Source organism: Equus caballus, chromosome 7 (genome assembly GCF_041296265.1).
Source record: "Equus caballus isolate H_3958 breed thoroughbred chromosome 7, TB-T2T, whole genome shotgun sequence".
NCBI lineage: Eukaryota > Metazoa > Chordata > Mammalia > Perissodactyla > Equidae > Equus > Equus caballus.
In genome coordinates this window covers 25,619,630-25,638,637 of record NC_091690.1, presented here as the reverse complement: position 1 = coordinate 25,638,637, position 19,008 = coordinate 25,619,630, and the positions used below count along the sequence as shown (strand labels likewise).

Sequence of the window (19,008 nt, the reverse complement as noted above, 5' to 3'; positions counted from 1 at the left end):
CCACTGGAAACAAATTATTTTCTCTGAGATCGATTCCTGAATTTTCTCTAGCATAAGATTTTTAGCAATTAAAAGTCAAATGCAGTTCAGATATATTACTTAACTTTAAGTAATATTTTGAATGTTTCCAAGATGTCAATTTTTAAGCCTATGCATTTTTTGTAGGAAGAACTTTAGTTGAAATTCTGTTTTAAGGTGCCTTTTTAAAAAGGGGCTGTTGTAGGCCTAGCCCTGGTGGCCTAGTGGTTAAGTTCAGCATACTCTGCTTCGGCGGCCTGGGTTCGGTTCCCAGGCACGGACCTACAGCACTTGTCTGTTAGCAGCCATGCTGTGGTGGTGGCCCACATAAAAAAAGAAAAAAAGAGGAAGATTGCCAATGGATGTTAGCTCAGGGCGAATCTTCCTGACACACGAAAAGTGTAGGGGCTGTTGTAGGTCTAAGAGTTGATAAATCAAGATCTGGGCAGCAGCAGATATTTATAAAGTATGGAGTCTGATAAGATAACATGCTAAATTGCATTGTTAATTTGTGGCAGTGCTTATCAGTACAAAAGAAATATGAGCTATGGTTAAATACTAAACTACCACTGAAGGTAAGTAAAATGCCTTGTAGATGGGTTGGAGAAATGGTGAACCAGTCTTTATTGTCCAATTTTGAGAGTCAGTAATCTCAAAGAATACAGAAAAAGGAGTTAGGGATGGGAGGCAATAAACAGTATGCTGTTTTCATTTAAAATATCTTTAAGAGATAATTACAAAGGCATATGGTTATATAATTTTTGGTGTTTCTCTGATGATAATGAAGTATATTATAAATTAGATAAAACAAGTGCTCTGGGTTGTTTAAAGAAAATTTCTTGGCAGTTGCTGACAAATTACACGAGAGCAAGCTCAGCGCAGGAGCAATTCCAACGTTGAAAAGATTGGAGGATTTCGACCTTGGTTTTGAGCCTTCTTCCTCTTGACCAGTCTGTTCATGAATTCTTGAGGCTGTACTCTTAGAGGTACATTTTTCCTGGATCTTTCTGATACTGTGCTCATTGGCATATGATGAAGTTATCAGTGTACCTGAAGATCTGTTTTTTTCTGACTGAATATGAGATGTGGAGTGTACAATTTCTAACATTACCGACAAGATTTGTCTTTCTCTTTTAATATAGGGAATCTTAAGAAACTTCATTAAGAACTTAAAACCTGGGTATGCTTTTCTCTTGATAATTTCTTTTTTCTCACATCTTTATTGATAAATCAGGCCAGAGGGATTTTTACCTTTTGACAAAGAGAAACTAGGTCCTGTAGTTTGTTTTGGTTGCAGATGTCCTGGCAGCTGAATTTAGGTTGAGCGGAGGAATACTGCCATGCTGAATGGTTCTGAGTATGGGTGCTCTAGAAACCAAGATACAGTGCGTGTTACGTATAAGGTGAAAAGTAATGACTCTCTTCTTTCCTTTGTGGGGGGATTCCCACCTCACTAATTTATGGTTTTATTGTAGTTATGGTCATATCTTCTGAAACGTGAGTACTGATTATTTTAGCTGAAACTTGTTTAAGTGACAGTTTTAGGGAAACTTTAGGAGATGTTTAGTTCCAACAGCCGGCAGTTCTTATTCATCACTTTAGTAAATTCAGGTCTAATGATGTAAAGCATAGTTAGTATTAGGCAGGTCTACATGTAGTACATTTTGTTAAGTAGTAAAAAACCTCTGAGTGGTCATATAATTTGTTATAGCATCTGAAAATTTCTGCCTGCATTATAAGAAACCAATAAAGCTCATTTGTGATTCATCCAGAGCAAAAGGATTTAATATTCTAACTTTAGTAAAAGGCAATCAAGACAAATGGACTTGAATCGCTTTATATGCTGTCAATACGTAAGATTTTTTTTTCATCTTTTCTCATAGGTTTTGCTTCTTAGTCATTTACTTCCAGTAGCTTCCAAATTGGCTGAGGGAATTAAAGTGGTAGCTGAGTTAACTGTGTACAAGATTTTCCTGCTGCGTATGTGAACTGCTTTTTCTGGGAAAACTCTTCCATTGGCAGTCCTCGTGAGGGCGTGTACTTTTCCCACACTTGGCGAATTTGGGGGCTGAAGCCTGAATTTGGTGTTTAGCCGAGGTGACAAATGGCTCATTTTTTTTTTTTTTCCAGGTTAGTGATAGAGAAATGATTCAGAATTGAGACTGAAGTAAATATGGAGTTACTTGCAGTTACTCGTAAAACAGTTGCTGTTTGTTTCTATTAGGCATATTTTGGGCTCCATTTCAATATTTTGTGTTATGTTGATAAATTTCTTGTCTGATTTAGACGCTTTGTTTTTGAAATTAGATTGGAAGTGGCTTTGAATAGAGGGCCACTAGAAATTGAATAAAGTGGCCCATTTGGGGAGGACAAAAAGTTGACATTTTTACTTAAAGAATTCTTAGGAAAATTTTGATAACGTGGAGACATATTTTCCAAATGCCGTAAAATTTTGAGGTTAAGTAATTTTTGGAAAAACCAGGAAGCTTGTGATTCCTACTGAAAATATTAGCCTTTAAGTGAAAATTATCACTCAAATTTTTTCTTTCATAATTAAACAAAGGTAAGTAAAACAACAACAACACGTTTATTGTAAAAAGTTTGTATGGAAATTTATGAAGAAAAAAACTAAAGGTCTTTCTCCCACTCTCAAATTTTGCTCTCTAGAGATAACTACTATTAATAGTTTGGTGTATGTTCTTCCATACCTACAAATATTTGTAGGTAGATTTTGGGGGTTTATTTTATTTTGATCCACTGCAGTTTTTGTACTCAGTCTCTGCATGAGTATCTAAAATCTACTTTATTTCCCCCACCCTCATTTTTCTGTTATCTTTTTGACAGATTGTTATTTGTTTGCGTATTCATGTATAGTACATTTTAGAAAATCATATTATGGTATGCTTTAAGTATTTTCTTTCCGCATGTCATTTGTTTTAACTTTTGTGGTATCTTTTATCATATAAAAGATTTTTTTTAAACTGTAGTTCCAGTGTGACTTCTGTGTTTTATGGTATGCTTAGGAATGTGGGTGCCCACTTGCACATTTAAATATTCTATATTTTCTTCTAGTGCTTTGTAAATTTATTTTTAATATTTAGGTTTTTAATCCACCTGGAATACATTTTCAGTATAGTGTGAGATAAAGATCTGATTTTAAAAAAATGTTGATAGCCAGTTGTCCTAATAGTTTATCACTTATCTATTTATTTGAAATGTTCTCATTAACATACATTCTTGATAAAGGGTACATATTTGTGTACCTATACTACATGTTTTAATTATGTCACTTTAGAGTGTGTTTCAAAGTTTCATTAACTATTACAATTGATTCTCTCTCTCTCTCTCTCTTTTTTTTTAAGTAGACTGTCATAATCACCAGCAAATAATAATTTGGACTCTTCTAGTATTTCTGCTCATTTTTTAATGACAATATTGAAGAATAACTCTGATGATAATAATAATAATACTGTCTGATACAGTGCGTCTCAACTTTGTATGCACAGAGATGACCTGGGGGATCTTACTAAAATGAAGATCAGTAGATCTGGGGTGGGCCTGAGGGCATTTTTGACAAGCCCCGGGTGATGTTGATTTATAGGTTTATAATCCTTACTTTGAGTAACAGGGAGCTAATATTTATTGAACACTTGGTTTTTTTCCAGTCACTGTTCTAAGTGCTTTACGTGAGTGAACTCATTTAATCTTCTTAACTCTGTGATGGTTATTATCCCCAGTTTACCAGTGAAGAAACCGAGACTTAGAGAAGTTTATAACTTGCTCAGAGTAACACAACTATTATATAGAAGAGCCAGATGGAGCCTAAGCAGAGTTTGTACCCATAACCTCTTGAATATATTTCCTCACCAATAGCAGACATTATTTTCTCTTTAGTGACTCAAATGGTAATGCCTTTAGTTTTAGTTTTAAATTAATAGACTTTATTTTTTGAAGCAGCTTTAGGTTTATAGAAGAATTGAGCAGAAAGTACAGAGAATTCCCATATACCTCCTTACCTCATGCTCTTCCCCCAGTTGCCCCTAATGTTAACATCTTGCATTAGTGTGGTGCATTTGTTATACTTGATGAGCTAGTGTTATTAACTAAATTCCATAGTTTACATTGGGGTCCACATTTTATCTTTTATGGTTCCATGGGTTTGGACAAATGTGTAATGTCATACATCTCCCGTTGTAGTATCACACAGAGAAGTTTCACTGCCCTAACGGTTTCCTGTGCTCCACCTATTCATCTCTTCCTCCTCCGCTCCCAATGCCTGGCAAACAGATCTTTTTTCTGTCTCCAAAATTTTGCTTTTTCCGGTTGTCATATAGTTGGAATCATACAGTATGTAGCCTTTTCAGATTGGCTTCTTTCACTTAGCAGTATGCATTTAAGTTCTTTTCATGACTTGATAGCTTATTTCTTTTTAGTGCTGAACAATATTCCATTGTCTGGATGTACCACAGTGTATTTATCCCTCACCTACTGAAGGACATCTTGATTGCTTCCAAGTTTTGGCAGTTATGAGTAAAGTTGTTATAAACATCCATCTACAGGTTTTCATGTGGACCTAAGTTTTCAACTCATTGGGTAAGTACCAAGGAGCATGATTGCTGGTTGCTGGATCGTATGGTAAGAGTTTCCTTTTTTTTTTTTTCTTTTTTTTGTGGAAGATCAGCCCTGAGCTAACTACTGCCAATCCTCCTCTTTTTGCTGAGGAAGACTGGCCCTGATCTATCATCCATGCCCATCTTCCTCTACTTTATACGTGGGATGCCTACCATAGCATGGCTTTTGCCAAGCGGTGCCATGTCTGCACCCGGAATCCAAACCGGCCAACCCCAGGCCGCCGACGCGGAGGGTGCACACTTAACTGCTGTGCCCCAAGAGTTTCATTTTGTAAGAAACTGCAAAACTGTCATCCAAAGTGGTTCTACCATTTTGCATTCCCACCAGCAATGAATGAGAGCTCCTTTTCCACATTTTTGCCAGTATTTGGTGGTGTCAGTGTTTTGGTTTTCTGCCATTCTAATAGATGTGTGGTGATATCTCGGCGTTTTAATTTGCAATTCCTTAATGACGTATGATGTTGAGCATCTTTTCATAGACTTATTTATTATCTGTGTATCTTCTTTGGTGAGATTCAGATCTTTTGCCCATTTTTTAGTTGGGTTTTTTTTGTTTTCTTCTTGTTGGGTTTCAAGAGTTCTTTGGATATTTTGGATACCCGTCCTTCATCAGATACATGTTTTACGAAGATTTTCTCCCCAGTTTTTGGCTTGTCTCTGCCTTTGTTTTTTACCATTATCATGATGCTTTCTCTCCAGTTGTGACAAATAATCAAGTTAGGAAAGTTTCTGTCCCTCTTTGTCTAAGAGTTTTTGTCAGGAATGGCTATTCAGGGAAGTCCTTGAAAATTATTTAGCTAAATGAATAGATTAAGCTTTGTTTTTAGCAAGTCATCTCTGTTTTATTCCAGATACTTAAAAACACATTCCTGTGGTGTTATATTTAAGAATGTAACTGAAAATTTGTTCCTAATCTTTGTAAATAGTTTACTCTTACTCCTTCCGTGATCTCATGTGCCTTTAATTCCCATGTTGATTGCTTGTCCAATGTCCTAATCTCATTCTGGCTTGATCTTTGTTTCAACTATCCATCCCTCCACATGTCTGTAGCAGTCTATTCCTGTCGCCAGACTTCCACCTCTGAAATCATGAATTTGGAAATTTTACTCTCTGAACAATTTCCTGTCTTTTCAGTTCTGCCATTTGCTGAACTTATTCTCTGATTTCACTGAGGCCTCCAGCCCTTTAAATCTTCCCTGTCTCCAAATTTGTGACTTTCTTCCTGGCATCACTTTATCCCATATGGATACCATAGTCGGTCATTTCCAATGAGTCATGTGTCCTCAGTTCTTCTGCACCTTTGTTCTTCTCTCCCACATGCCATGCAAATCTCCAGCTGTGGATTAACAATACTGCCCGTTTTCTGTGTTCCAGCTCTAGGGCCTGAAGAAATGATTGAATCATATCAATTTGTTCTATTACTAATTCATGAGTTCTACCCTCATCTGTGCTTGTTATTCTCTTTTGTAGTCTTCTTACTTGTCTGTGGTTGATTTCATTTCTCTTTCACCAGAATGAGTGTTCTTTCTAAATCTTGACCAATTTTGGTTAAGCTCAAGTTTACCTCCCTCCATCACAGAAGACTCCATACTCCAGTAAAGTGATCTTAAAGAAAAAAACAAGAAACAACAAATCTGTTTCCTGAATAATACCTTCTGTTATTCAGATAAAGATGAAATTCTTAAGTTTAACATGCCCTTTCTCATCTCTCTCCTCTCAGAGCCCCAGCTTCACTGGCCCTTTTTCTGATCCTTAACATGCCAAGCTCATTCTCACCATAGGGTCTTTATATGTATTCTTCCCCCTGCCAGACAGTTTTTCTCTTTTGACGTTTAATTCTTACTCATCTTTGGGACTTAACTTATATGATACTTCCTCAAAGAAGCTTTTCCTGACCTTCCATTAGCCTGAAAACAGATTAGATGCCCCTGAAATAATTAATAGTAATAAGAGTAACAACAACAATAACAGCAAACATTTGAGAGTTTATTGTGTGCCAGGCACTCATTGTTCTAAGCACTTTATATGTATGGACTTTTTTAGTCTTCACAGCAACCCTATGAATTAGATAGATGGGTAAATAAATAGGACCTGTCATTATCTCTATTTGATAGATGAGGACACTGAAGCAAAGAGTGTTAAGTCACTTGTCCAAAGTCACACAGCCATTGGTAGCAGAGTTGGGATTTTCACCCAGGCAGTCAGGCCCCAGAGCCCATGTTCTAAACTGCTGTGCTGTGCTGTAACGGCAATTATAATTGTGTAATTTTTGGTTAATGTCCACCTTCCTCGGTAGGCTCTAAGTTCCTTGAGTTTAGAGATTGTACCTGTCTGGTTAATTTTTGATTTTCCAATGCCTAGAACAGAGCCCAGCAGTGAGTAGGCTGTGACAGAATGAATCCCAGGCTGCCATTCTACTGAACAGAGTAGATAGAGGCCTTCAGTGTAGTTTTCCTCAGTTTCTTTCCCCTCTTCAAAACGTTAAACCTCCTTGATTGAAAGAATAGGTGTCCCTATCTATTTCAAAATTTAACCCCTCTGCTGTTTACCTTCTATATCCTAAAAGTAATAGATGCCCTTTGTAAGTAAGAAAAATTAGTGTAAATGTACATAAAGTAAATGTCTTCCATTTTCTTCCTTCTAAGGCGGGAAGAAATCTTTGTGACTTTCCAGAGGTATCAATTATTAGCAGTTAAATATATTTCTTCTTCTGTGCATGTACAAATTTTATAGCCGCTTAAAATACACAAAAGGGAGTGTATGTAATATGCATACTCTTTAAGTTTGTTTTTATATTAAAAATTAATTTATGATATTGAACTATAGTTTTGCAAGATGCCACCATTGAGGGAAACTAGGTAAAGGGTACATGGGAATCTCTCTGTATTATTTCTTACAACTGCGTGTAACTCTACAATTGTCTCAAAATAAAAAGTTTAATTAAAAAGTTAAATTATAGAAATCTTTCCATGTCAGCGTATTTATCTTTTTCTTTCTTTCTTCAGCTACATAAAATTTCATCGTATGGATATTCATTACTTTATTTCACCTTTCTCCTGTTGAGACTTGTAAGTTATTTCCATTTTTTCATTTTTACCACTGCAGGGGGAACATCCTTGCATCATAGCTTTATACTTGCTTGGGTATATGTGCACAGCCAAGTTTTAGAAGAGGAGAAAGGATCAAAAGGTGTGCACATTTAAAATATTGATTGAAAAGTTGGCAGGCTGTTCTCCAAACCAGTTTATACTTTGGCCAGCGGTTGGGATGGAGCCAGTTCTCTGTGTGTCACCTGCACTGTCCTGATCCCATTCCCCCACTTCTCCTTGGGGACATATTTTATTACTTAGTCCTTCTCCGTTTAATGTATCTCCTTCTCTGTTGGCTCTCTCCCATCTTCTCCTCCTCCAAGAAATCCTCCACATTGATATGATTTTCTCTACTGCTAAGGGTTTTATTTGTGTTTACTTAGCATTACAGCAACCCTATGATTATTATCCCCATTTTACAGGTAAGGAAACTGAGACACAGAGAAGTCAAGTGACTTGCCTAAGGTCACCCACGTAGTGAGTAGCTGGGTATTAACTAGTCGTCTGGCTCCAGAGCCTGTGCTCTTAACCAGCATGCCCTAAGGAAGAGTCAGGAAACTACTGCCAGCTGCTCAGATCTGCCCTGCTTCCTGTTCTTTGTATAACCCTGCTAAAAATGCTTTTTAAAGTTTAAAAGCTTGTTAAAAAAAACAAAGGAAAATATGGGATAGTGTGTGACCCACAATGCCTAGAGGGAAACTTCACTGGCCCTCGCTGGCACCTCTTTTTTACTAGCAAACTTCTTGCTGCTTCTCCTCTTTCTCTTCTACACCTGTGGTAATCCTCCGTCTCTTCCAGCAGTTTCACTTAACTGCTCTGGGAAGGGTTTTCAGCGCTGTATTGCTACTTCTAATTACCTAGTTTAAATTCTTATTCTATTTGAGCTCTTTGTATCATATGACACCGTTGACTACCCTGTTCTTTTTAAAAATTTCCTTTCCTTTGGTCTTCAGAACAGGAGTGCCTTCTATTTTTTCTCTTACTTCACTGACTTACTGCTGCTTTTTTTTCCCCCTGCTTTTTCTCCCCAAATCCCCCAGTACATAGTTGTATATTTTAGTTGTAGGTCCCTCCAGCTGTGGCATACGGGACGCCACCTCAGCATGGCCTGATGAGTGGTGTATAAGTCTGCGCTCAGGATGTGAACCGGCGAAATCCTGGGCTGCCGAAGCAGAGCATTCGAACTTAACCACTCGGCCACGGGGCCGGCCCCTACTGATGCTGCTTAAACTCCTTTACTACTCTGTTTCTGTGCCTGCTTTTTAAGTTATTGTTCTTCTGGATTCAGTCTTTGGCTCTTCTTCCCAATCCATCTTCAGCCCCGCTTTCTCTTCTCTTCCCTCCTCCAGATCAGAAGGACCTGCGCCATTATTTTCTCTCTGAGAGATTTGAATGATTTACTTTATCTCTGTTTCTGTAAGAATGAGAATGGTGGTAACTAGGTCAGGATTGTGTGAATTAGATGAAATAACATATGTGATAATGTATGAGATAATGATTAGATGAGATAAATGTTTTACATAAAACATTTAAACAGTGTCTCATTTACTGCAAGTTCTTAGTAAATACCTGTGCTTGAAATAGTAATAACAGTATAGTTGTATTGTTGTTATGACTCTATATCTTTAGGACTCTCAGCTTTCCTGAAATCCACACAAAGATATTCAGCTGCCTGCTGAAAATCCACATTTGATACCTCCCCAGATACCTTAAACTCTATCTGTCTGAAGTCTGTCTTTCTTTGGCTTTAATGCTTAGTGACTATGGCCTCAAATAAATTACTTATTTTCCTTAAGCCTCAATTTCTCCGTTTTTGGAAGGGTGATAATAATAGAACTTACCTTATGAATATTAAATGAGATGATTCTTGTAAAAATATTTAGCATAGTGCTAGTATGTAGTGATAGCTTAAGAAATATTAGAGACATTATTATTATTCCTCTTAAAATCCAGTCTTCTTGGTGCCAGCCCAGTGCCATAGTGGTCCAGTTGGTGTGCTCTGCTTCAGCAGCCTGGGGTTCACAAGTTCAGATCCTGGGCACGGACCTACACACCATTCATCAAGCCATGCTGTGGTGACATCCTACATATGAAACAGAAAGATTGGCACGGATGTTAGCTCAGCAACAATCTTCTTCACACACACACACACAAAAATCAGTCTTCCTTTTGCCTTGTTCTGCTCAGAACAAAAGCCTCAGAAGTAGGTTTTCTGGTCTGCCTTCTCTTCCTTATCTGCCACATGCAGTCAGTCACCAAGTACTGTTGATTCTACTTCAGAAGCATCTGCTCACATTTATCTGCTCCTTATCATTTCTTGACAGAATTATTGTGTAACCTCCTAATTGGTCTCCTGGCTTCTGGGCCACCTTCCACCTTTCATCTAGATTTATCTTTATTGAAAGCAGATCTGTTCATAATGCTCAGCGGGAACGGCCTCAGGTGGGTCCTTCTTACCTGAAATATAAAACCTGAAAAGCCCCTCCCACTGCTTGCTTCTTCTAGAGCCTCGTCTCTTGCTCCTGGGACCTATGAGGCTCCTGCACTCTCTGTGCACCATGCACTCTAAGATCTCGTGCTGGTGTCCATCTCCCGTTGTCCTGCTCCTTCATTCTTTTCACTTAGCTTGCTGTCCCCCAACCACTCCCTGCAAATAACACCCAGCCCTCCAGCCCACACGCCTCATCTGTCTGGGGAGTTCCTGGTTATCCTCCAGTGGTAGCTCTCAAGTATGTTATCTATTTTCCTCCTCTCTTTAGTCTTAACTGCCCTTCCAGGCAGTGTTAATCAGTCCTTTGTTAAGAGGCAATGTAATAGGTAGTTAAAATCCTTGAGTTAGGAGCCAGACTGCCTTGGTTAATAATGTGGCTGTAGAACTGGGATAGAACTGTTGAACCTACCTGTGCCTCAGTTTTCTAATCTATAAAAAGTAGGTAGTACTAGTCTTGTTGTGAGGACTAAGTGAATTAATGTAGGAAAAATGCTTTGACTAGGGCCTGTACATACTCAGTACTTAATAAAGGTTAGCTCTCGTTGTTCTCAAAGCATCTCTTAACACACCTCGACAATAGCATTTACCACTTTGTGTTACAGTTACCTTTTGTGTATTTTTTCCCCGTTGACTGTGGCTGCTTCGAAGGTGGGACTGTGTCAGTCATGTTGTGTCATCACTGTCGAGTACACAGTGAGCCCTCAGTAAACAGTCAGTCAGTTGTGCTGTTTGCTTAGCTCATAATAAAGCACTGGATCTTCCTGCATTTCAACAATCAGCATCTTACGTTTCCTGGAAATGATTGCTGTCTGAAAGTTTGGCGTTAGAGACAGAAAACTGTTTGTTTAGAACCTCACTGGGCTCTACGACCAGAAATTCGCAATTACAGTGGAGCTTCCTACCCGTATCAGGCAGAATGCGGCGGGTAGCCTGCAGTCATTGGGAAGGCTGTTCTCCCACAGTAGGACAGAGCCGCTGATGTTTTTTGCTTAAAGGGACACAGTCCGAGGCCAGAAAGTCTACTTATTATCCAACCTTTTTTGTTTTGTTGGGTCTAGTAGAGCTGTTTCTGCTTTTTAAATTTTGTTCTTATAAGCCTGCTGAGGATTAAAATGTTAAAACTTTTCCCTTTTAGTGATTCAGAGAAGAGAATTTTTTTCATTGTTAACATGATGTAGAGCTCAGAATGAATGCCAGATATGGGCTCTTTATAGACGATTCCAGAGTATTAATTCATAGAGCCCCGAATGGCCTGGTTCTTTTGCCAGCCTTTGGTGCTGCACTGTGCCTGGGCTGTGGCAGCAGTAACTGGGCTGGCTGCCTTTGGCTCTTCCCTCCAGTCTGTCCTGTATACTGCTACCATATTGATTTTTCAAAAGCCCTGCTTTGATTTTTCTCATGCATTATAAAAAAAAATCATCTAAAAGTACCCCACTGTGTACAGGGTAAGTTCCAAACTCTTTAGTTTGACATTTGGAAGTCTCTACAGTCTGACTCCTGTTCCTTTATCTACCTCATCCTCCACTGGACCCTAGAATGAACTTTGTGGCTTATCTGGGCTCATTGTGATTCCTGTAATGTGAATTGCATTTTCCCTTTTTACTTACTTGGAGTATTTCCAATTCTTTTCCTATTTTCCTTTTGAAATTCTGCCTCTCTTTTAAGATCTGTATTTTAAAAACTTTTTTTTGAAGATTGGCACCTGAGCTAAAAACCGTTGCCAATCTTCTTTTTTCTTTTTTTTCCTTCTTCTTCTCCCCAGAGCCCTCCAGTACATAGTTGTATATTCTAGTTATGAGTGCCTCTGGTTGTGGCATGTGGGACGCCACCTCAGCATGGCCTGATGAACAGTGCCATGTCCGTGCCCAGGATCGGAACCGGCGAAACCCTGGGCCACCAAAGCAGAGGGCGCGAACTTAACCACTTGGCCACGGGGCTGACCCCTAAAAACTTTTTATTTTGCAGTGATTATAGACTCACAGGAAACTGCAGAATAGTACATAGAGTCCTGTATACTTTTCCTCCAGCTTCTCCCAATGATGATATCTTATATAATTGTTGTATAATATAAGATCCATTTTAAAACTTCATTTTGAAGAATATTCTCAGTGGTAGAAGGGAACTATTCTTTCTTTCCTTCTTTATTTTTTTTTAAGGCTGGATTTGATTTGTGGAGATGTCCAGGAATCATTTGGCCTCATGTCTATAAAACAAACTAGGTGGGTGATCAAGCTGGGCAGTATGGTGTCTGGTCCTTAAAACAAAAAGTATATGGCTATAGGATATCATAAGACTGATTTCATCTGTCTTTATGAACTGGCTTTGAAAATAATTTCAAAAATGGAGTTTCCGAAGGTGGAATACAGGTATATAAGCTCCTTAAGTAATTAAATGATGCATGGTACTCATTTAGATGTGAATATTCATTCTAGTGTGTTGGTTAAGCTAGTCTCAATATTTTATAGCCATACCATTTATATTTTCTTTTAATGCTTATATTCTTCCTAGAGAATATATTTTCATAAAATAAGCTAGTTGTTAAAACACAGACTGGATTGTGAAAAAAAAGTTTATTTTTCTCATGCTCATTTTTTAAAGGAAGGCAGAAGGCTTATAAAGGAAAAGATTTTGGGAAATAAAATTTATTTTCCAAATTGGAACACTCGTCTGTTGCTGGTGGAAAGTAAAATGGTGCAGCCACTTTGAAAAAGAGTTTGGCAGTTCCTCAAAAAGTTAAACACAGAGTTACCATATGACCCAGCAGTTCACTCCTAGGTATATACCCAAGAAATCGAAAACATATGTTAACACAAAAACATGTACACAAATGTTTGTAGAAGCATTGTTCACAGTAGCTAAAAAATGGGAACAACCCAAATGCCTATCAGCTGATGAATGGATGAACAAAATGGTATTTCCATACAATGAAATGTATTTCAGCCACAAAAAGAAATGAAGTACTGATAATGCAACTACATGGATGAACCTTGAAAACACTATGTTAAGTGAAAGAAGCCAGTCACAGAAGGCCACATGTTATATTCTGTTTATATGAAATGTCCAGAATAAGCAAATCTATAGAGAGAGAAAATAGATTAGCGGTTGCCAGGAGCCACAGAGGGGATGAGAGAGGAGGGAATGGAGGAGGGTATAGAATTTCTTTTTGGGGTGACAAAAATATAGAATTAGACAGTTGTGATGGTTGTACATCCTTTTGAATATACTAAAAACCATTGAGTTATGCATTTTTAAAAGGGTGAATTTTATAGTCCTATGTGAATTATATCTCAAAATTTATTCTCTAGTTTCTGTTATCAAATTATGTTGTGGTTTGGGGTGCTACCAGTTTGCCTGGTGTGATGAAACATGTATATAAGATTTCTTACAGTTTGAGCTCGAAGTGAGGCAAAAGGTGAGTGGGAAAAGGGAGTAACTTTGTCACACTTAAGCAGTGCCTTATAACCTTGCTGGGCAGAGTAGAGGTACCAGCAGGTCAGATAAGGATGCAAGTAACATCTCTTAGATTCCAGGCAAATATATTGACACACAGCAGTCAAGAAGTATTTTGAATGAAGCAGGTTCTGACCTGTTAAATTTAATAGGCTAAAGTTCCTGCCACTCTGTCTGGACGTGTACCTCACAGATCTTTTTTCATAGATATCGAGAGTGAGAAGTCTCTCTCATAATGGATTATAAGGAAGGTTTTAATATGCCTTTTATCTGTAGAATTAAATGTATTTTTATTACTTTCTTTTAAAGGTAGATCAATCTGAGTTTCATCTAAGTGTCAAAATATGATTTTCACCAATGACATACTCATTTTTTCTGTATTTGTGTAAAAAGCCTTTTGGTTTTTCTCAAATTAATCTGTATGTTTGTGGTATAAAAGTCCTAATATGTATAGAAATGGTACCAAGGTGGTAGCCATTCTGAACCATTGTTCTTTGGCAGACTTAGCTATGTGTATGTTTTAAAAATAAATCCTACTGCTATATCTGAATAAGACTTTGATCTTATTTAAATACATGTATGAGAGACGGGGAGAAATAATAATAATAATAAGATTTGCTCGTGGCAGGTAACATACACTGAATCTTACTATCCACCAGGCTCTGTCGTCTTACCTCATCCTCACAACAGACTTGATCATTTGATGGAAAAAAAAACCCAACCCACTACAAGATAGATGTTCTCAGTAACTAACATTTTTTCTTAAACTATTTTAATGCAACAAACATTTATTGAGTTCCAATAAATGAACCCAGCTGGGTGCTTTAGAGCAGTGATCTTCAAACTGGAGTACACATCTAAAGGGATCTGGGCGGGATAGTTTTAAGAGAATCAGTTTCCTGGTTCTCAACATTCATTTATACTCTTTCCTGAAATTGATTTCTGAACACAACACTGGCAGAATCTTTGTTCTCCTTTCCTACCCTCCCTTTAGGCCTGGCTTTTCTTACAGTTCGACAAAAGAAAAAGCCGTACCTTTCACTCATCTTGAATTCCAGTATAAAATCTGAGGTATAAAATCCTCAGGGTTCCAACAAAGGGATAGGGGAAGCACTGGCACCAAGTGCGAAACTTCCTTTTATCAAAGTTTATACCTACTCTGTATATCTTGTTAACAGCTTCATCTCCAAAAAAGAAGTCACTTTTTATGTTTAGTTATCAAAATTTGCAATATATTTGCATTGTTTTCATCAAACGTATACTACTAATAACACCAACAGGAACTCAATCCAAGAGAAATACTTGAAATAAATAAAAAGTAATTAACACACATTTTTGCTACAGGAACTATGATAAAAGAAATTACGTTAAGATAAAATACGTGGAAGAAAAAGAATAGAACTATAATTTCAAGAACAAAAAGAAGTAGATAACATTTCATATAGGAAGTGATTCTATTTTTATAGTTTTTTTTTTTTTGATGAGGAAGATTGTTGCTAACATCCATGCCAGTCTTCCTCTGTTTTGTATGTGGGACCCTGCCACAGCATGGCTTGATGAGCAGTGTGTAGGTCCATGCCCAGGATCCGAACCTGCAAACCGTGGGCTGCCAAAGTGGAGTGTGCGAACTTAATCACTATGCCACCAGGCCAGCCCCTATTTTTATAGTTGTAAAATGGAGGATGGTGGGTATCAAATTGCTCTGATGTTTAGAGTTCATTGGATGCATTTGAATTAGTGATGTAATTGTTTTATTTTTTTAGATGTGAGTTTTAAATTGGCATATATTGATCTATAAAGGAAAGTACACAGCGTTTGCACTGGTTTAAACTTTTGATGAAAAATTTCCCCCCAATTTTGTTTTAGGGGGTAGATGAGCAAAACTTTTTTTTAATTGAAGTATCATTGACATACAGTATTGTATTAGTTTCAGGTGTAGACCGAGTGATTCAACATTTATATACATTATGAAATGATCAAATGATCACCATTATGAGCCTAGAAACAATCTGTTACCGTACAAAGTTATTACAATATTATTGACTGTATTCCTAATGCTGTACATTACATCCCTGTGACTTATTTATTTTATAACTGGAAGTTGATACCTCTTAATCTCCTACATCTATTTTGTGCATCTCCCCACCGACCTCCCCTCTGAGCAAAGTTTTTGAAGAATAATGCTCTAAAGGATATAGAGATTGAGAAGAAACAATTTCTGCCCTTAAGAAGCTTCATAGTTGAATGATGGAGTGGGAACATATACATGTAATTTGGCTTAAATAAAGCCTTTATTGGATCATATTTTGCTGCTTGTTTAACACGGGTATTGTGCCCCAGTGTTCCATCATGCTTGTTAAAGTGACCTTTGAATACTGGTTTAGCTTATATGTACTCTGTTTCCACATAGGCTATTGTGCAGAACAGAGAGGAATTGTATCGTTTAAAAGACAGATGGGTAGGAAGAGTGCCCACTGCACTAACCACAGATGAATAGTAGGACTTTCTCTGTTGTCTAGTTCCTGTGGTCATAAAGAACATGAGATTGGGAGTCAGGAGACAATAGTTCTTGTCCTGACTCTACCACAGGCCGTTTGACCTTGGCCAAATCACTCAACACATTCGGACTCCAGTTTCCTCTCATAAAAAATGTTTATGGGGCCGGCCCTGTGGCTGAGTGGTTAAGTTCGCGCACTCTACTTCAGTGTCCAGGCTTTTGCCGGTTCGAATCCTGGGCGTGGACATGGCACTGCTCCTCAAGCCATGCTGAGGCGGCATCCCACATGCGACAACTAGAAGGACCCACAACTGAAAATATACAACTATGTACTGGGGGACTTTGGGAGAAAAATAAAATCTTAAAAAAAACAATTTAAATTGGATGATCTTCTGGCTCCAAAATTTAGAATCCATCAATTAAATTCATACATTTTTACACAGTGCATTAGTTGTAGAAGTGATAGCTGTAGCAGACTTGAAGAAATAGATGCCAAAATAATGGAGCAGATTACTTGCTTAATGTAGTGTTGTGGAGAAGAGTAGCTTACTACTTGTTATTTATCTGAAGTGTGATTAAGACAATCTGTTATAGAGCCTATCAGAAGTGTTGTGGGTCTTATCGCTGCCCTTTCTTTTTATTTCAAAAAAAGGGAGAGAATTTCCCCTACTTTTTTGAGAATTAGAACAAATTCTATGTAGGATTGGTAACTGAGAATCTCAACTTCAGCTTCATGCCAGTGCCTTTCGTGAAAGCCACAATTTTGTAATGTTCTAGCAGAATATTAAAATGGATTATGGATTACAGACAGTTCCAGGCTTTGCTCTTTCTAGGTCAGCGGTGGAAACCAATAGAGCAATTACTGTTCCCTCTTGTTATGGACTAGGCCTCTTAGGCTCTTTACGGAGCTAAAGTGAAACTCTCTGGAACGGTTCCACTAGAGTGGCTTTCCTGGGGGCTTAGGAGGCTTACCTTCTGAAACCGATACTCTTGTAGTACAAGAATAACTACAAACTGATGTGGAATTAGGAGGCCAGAGGGGAGATGCCATATGCAACTCTCATTCTCGAAAGTCCCTTGGCTGGTGAACAGAGATTTTTTCCCGTCAGTAAGCAGATATTTGGTTATATATTGACAAATCCTCTCTAAACAGCTTTTAGAATAGAAGACTGCTTCTGTTTCATGCCTTTGGAGGCTAAGAAGAATATTGAAGTATGCAGAATTAGGTTGTGGTAGTTTAACGTATACAAATATTACCTATTTAACTCCTCTCAGCAGTCTTCATCTCTCAGGTTTGTTTTTGACCATTGTCTCCATTGTTTGCCGCCAAGAAAGGTAACTGAATAAATTCTTACGGCTGATTTGCAAAAGTTCTTGTCCTTTATTTATTAGCTTCATGAGTTGGGTAGTTTGGCTGATTTGCCTTGTTTAGGCAGTTATTCAGGTTGGACCCTAAAGTTTTTAACTTTTTTTTTTTGGCAGTACAAAATGTGGGGTGAAGAGGTCTATCTTTAAAGTGACCAGGCTTGGTGCCTTTTGGTGCGGAAGAGAGAAACACTATTTCCTGGCATACTTCATTGTGTTTTGTATCATCAAATGTCTAAGTCAGCAGTTTACTTTTTGTTTAGTAGTATGTCTTGGCTTGTCTGAATGAGTCATAATTAAAATACAGTCACTGAGACTCATCTTGTCTAAACAAGAATTATGGTATAGAGATACTGTGCCTTGCCATGCATAGACTTAGAATGGTACAGGTGATTACTGAGATCACTGAGATAGTTTTTTATAAATACTAAACTCCTTTGGAAGAATTTTATTAGGTTTCTTTACTACCTACCAAAAAAAAAGTCTAGAAAGTGAAAGTAGAAAAGTAAGTAAAAATAATGGTTATTAGAGTTGAAATCTGAAAATTTTCCTTTCATCTACTTGAGTTTTTATATTTAGTCTGTAAAAATGAAGTGATTACTTTGTTTTCTTTGAAAAGATTCAAGGAATAGAACAGTTTTAAAAACAGTTTTGGCATTCCTTTGTTCATTGACCAAAACATTGTCAGGAACACCGACCCTGGGCTTCTGATGTGGCATCTGATCTGTGTTAATAATTAATATTGCTCAGGTTTGCTGTGGTCATTTGACAGGAATATTTTATTGAGCTAAAACTGTCCCGGGGCAATAACAATAGCCTTCAAGTCAGTAAAAATGAGTGCCAGGCACTCCACTAAGTGCCAAAGATACAAAGGTGAATAAAACGTTATTTATACTGTGTCTTATTCACAAAGAATTTGAAGTGGCTGACAGGAAGTAGATGTAATAATATTGTAAAATATAACTAAGTTCTGAACCAGGGAAAATGGAAGTTAGATTTGGAGGCTAAAACATGGTTGAATAAGAAGACATGGACCCTATGGCTGAGAAGCTCAGTTTACTGTTCATCCTAGTAGTGCCATGAGACAGAAGCTGAGCTTGGTTGTGTTCAAGCTATGTCAAGGCATGGTTAATATGTTTAGCTGGGTTATGAAGAGTTCAGGCATTTGGGGGGAATGCCCAAGAAAATGTCATCTGGAGTTGGTTTTGTAAGTGGTAGTGCTTTTGCTGTTTAGTTATGTGAGTTGAATAGCAGATGGATTTCAGTAGAAATTTAAAAATTTTTTTAAGCCTCATCATGTGAGGGGGCCGTCTAAGTACCTGAGCTGAGGAACTGAGGACTGAAGTTTCACTTTATTTTTATCTGGTAATGGGTTTTTGTTTACATGATAAATACGGGTTTAATGTTGAGATGGAAAAAGTAGAAGTGAATAGCGTTTTAGAAATTGTTCTGTTTCTCTTCTTTCTA

The 19,008-nt window shown here is 37.7% G+C and overlaps 1 protein-coding gene across 12 annotated transcripts in view; it reads left to right on the top strand.

Annotated features, from left to right (window-relative positions):
* The window catches only part of SIK3 (SIK family kinase 3), a 241,511-nt gene that overhangs the window by 28,551 nt on the left and 193,952 nt on the right, over positions 1-19,008 (top strand). The window contains exon 1 of one of the 12 annotated variants that reach the window (XM_070273656.1): positions 17,335-17,511. The exons of 9 other annotated variants lie outside the window; for them this stretch is intronic. The gene's annotated coding sequence lies outside the window, so the exon portion shown is untranslated. Of the gene's footprint in view, positions 1-17,334; positions 17,512-19,008 lie in introns of those variants that run through there. 2 more of the 12 variants (XM_070273655.1, XM_070273657.1) reach the window with 2 other exon arrangements.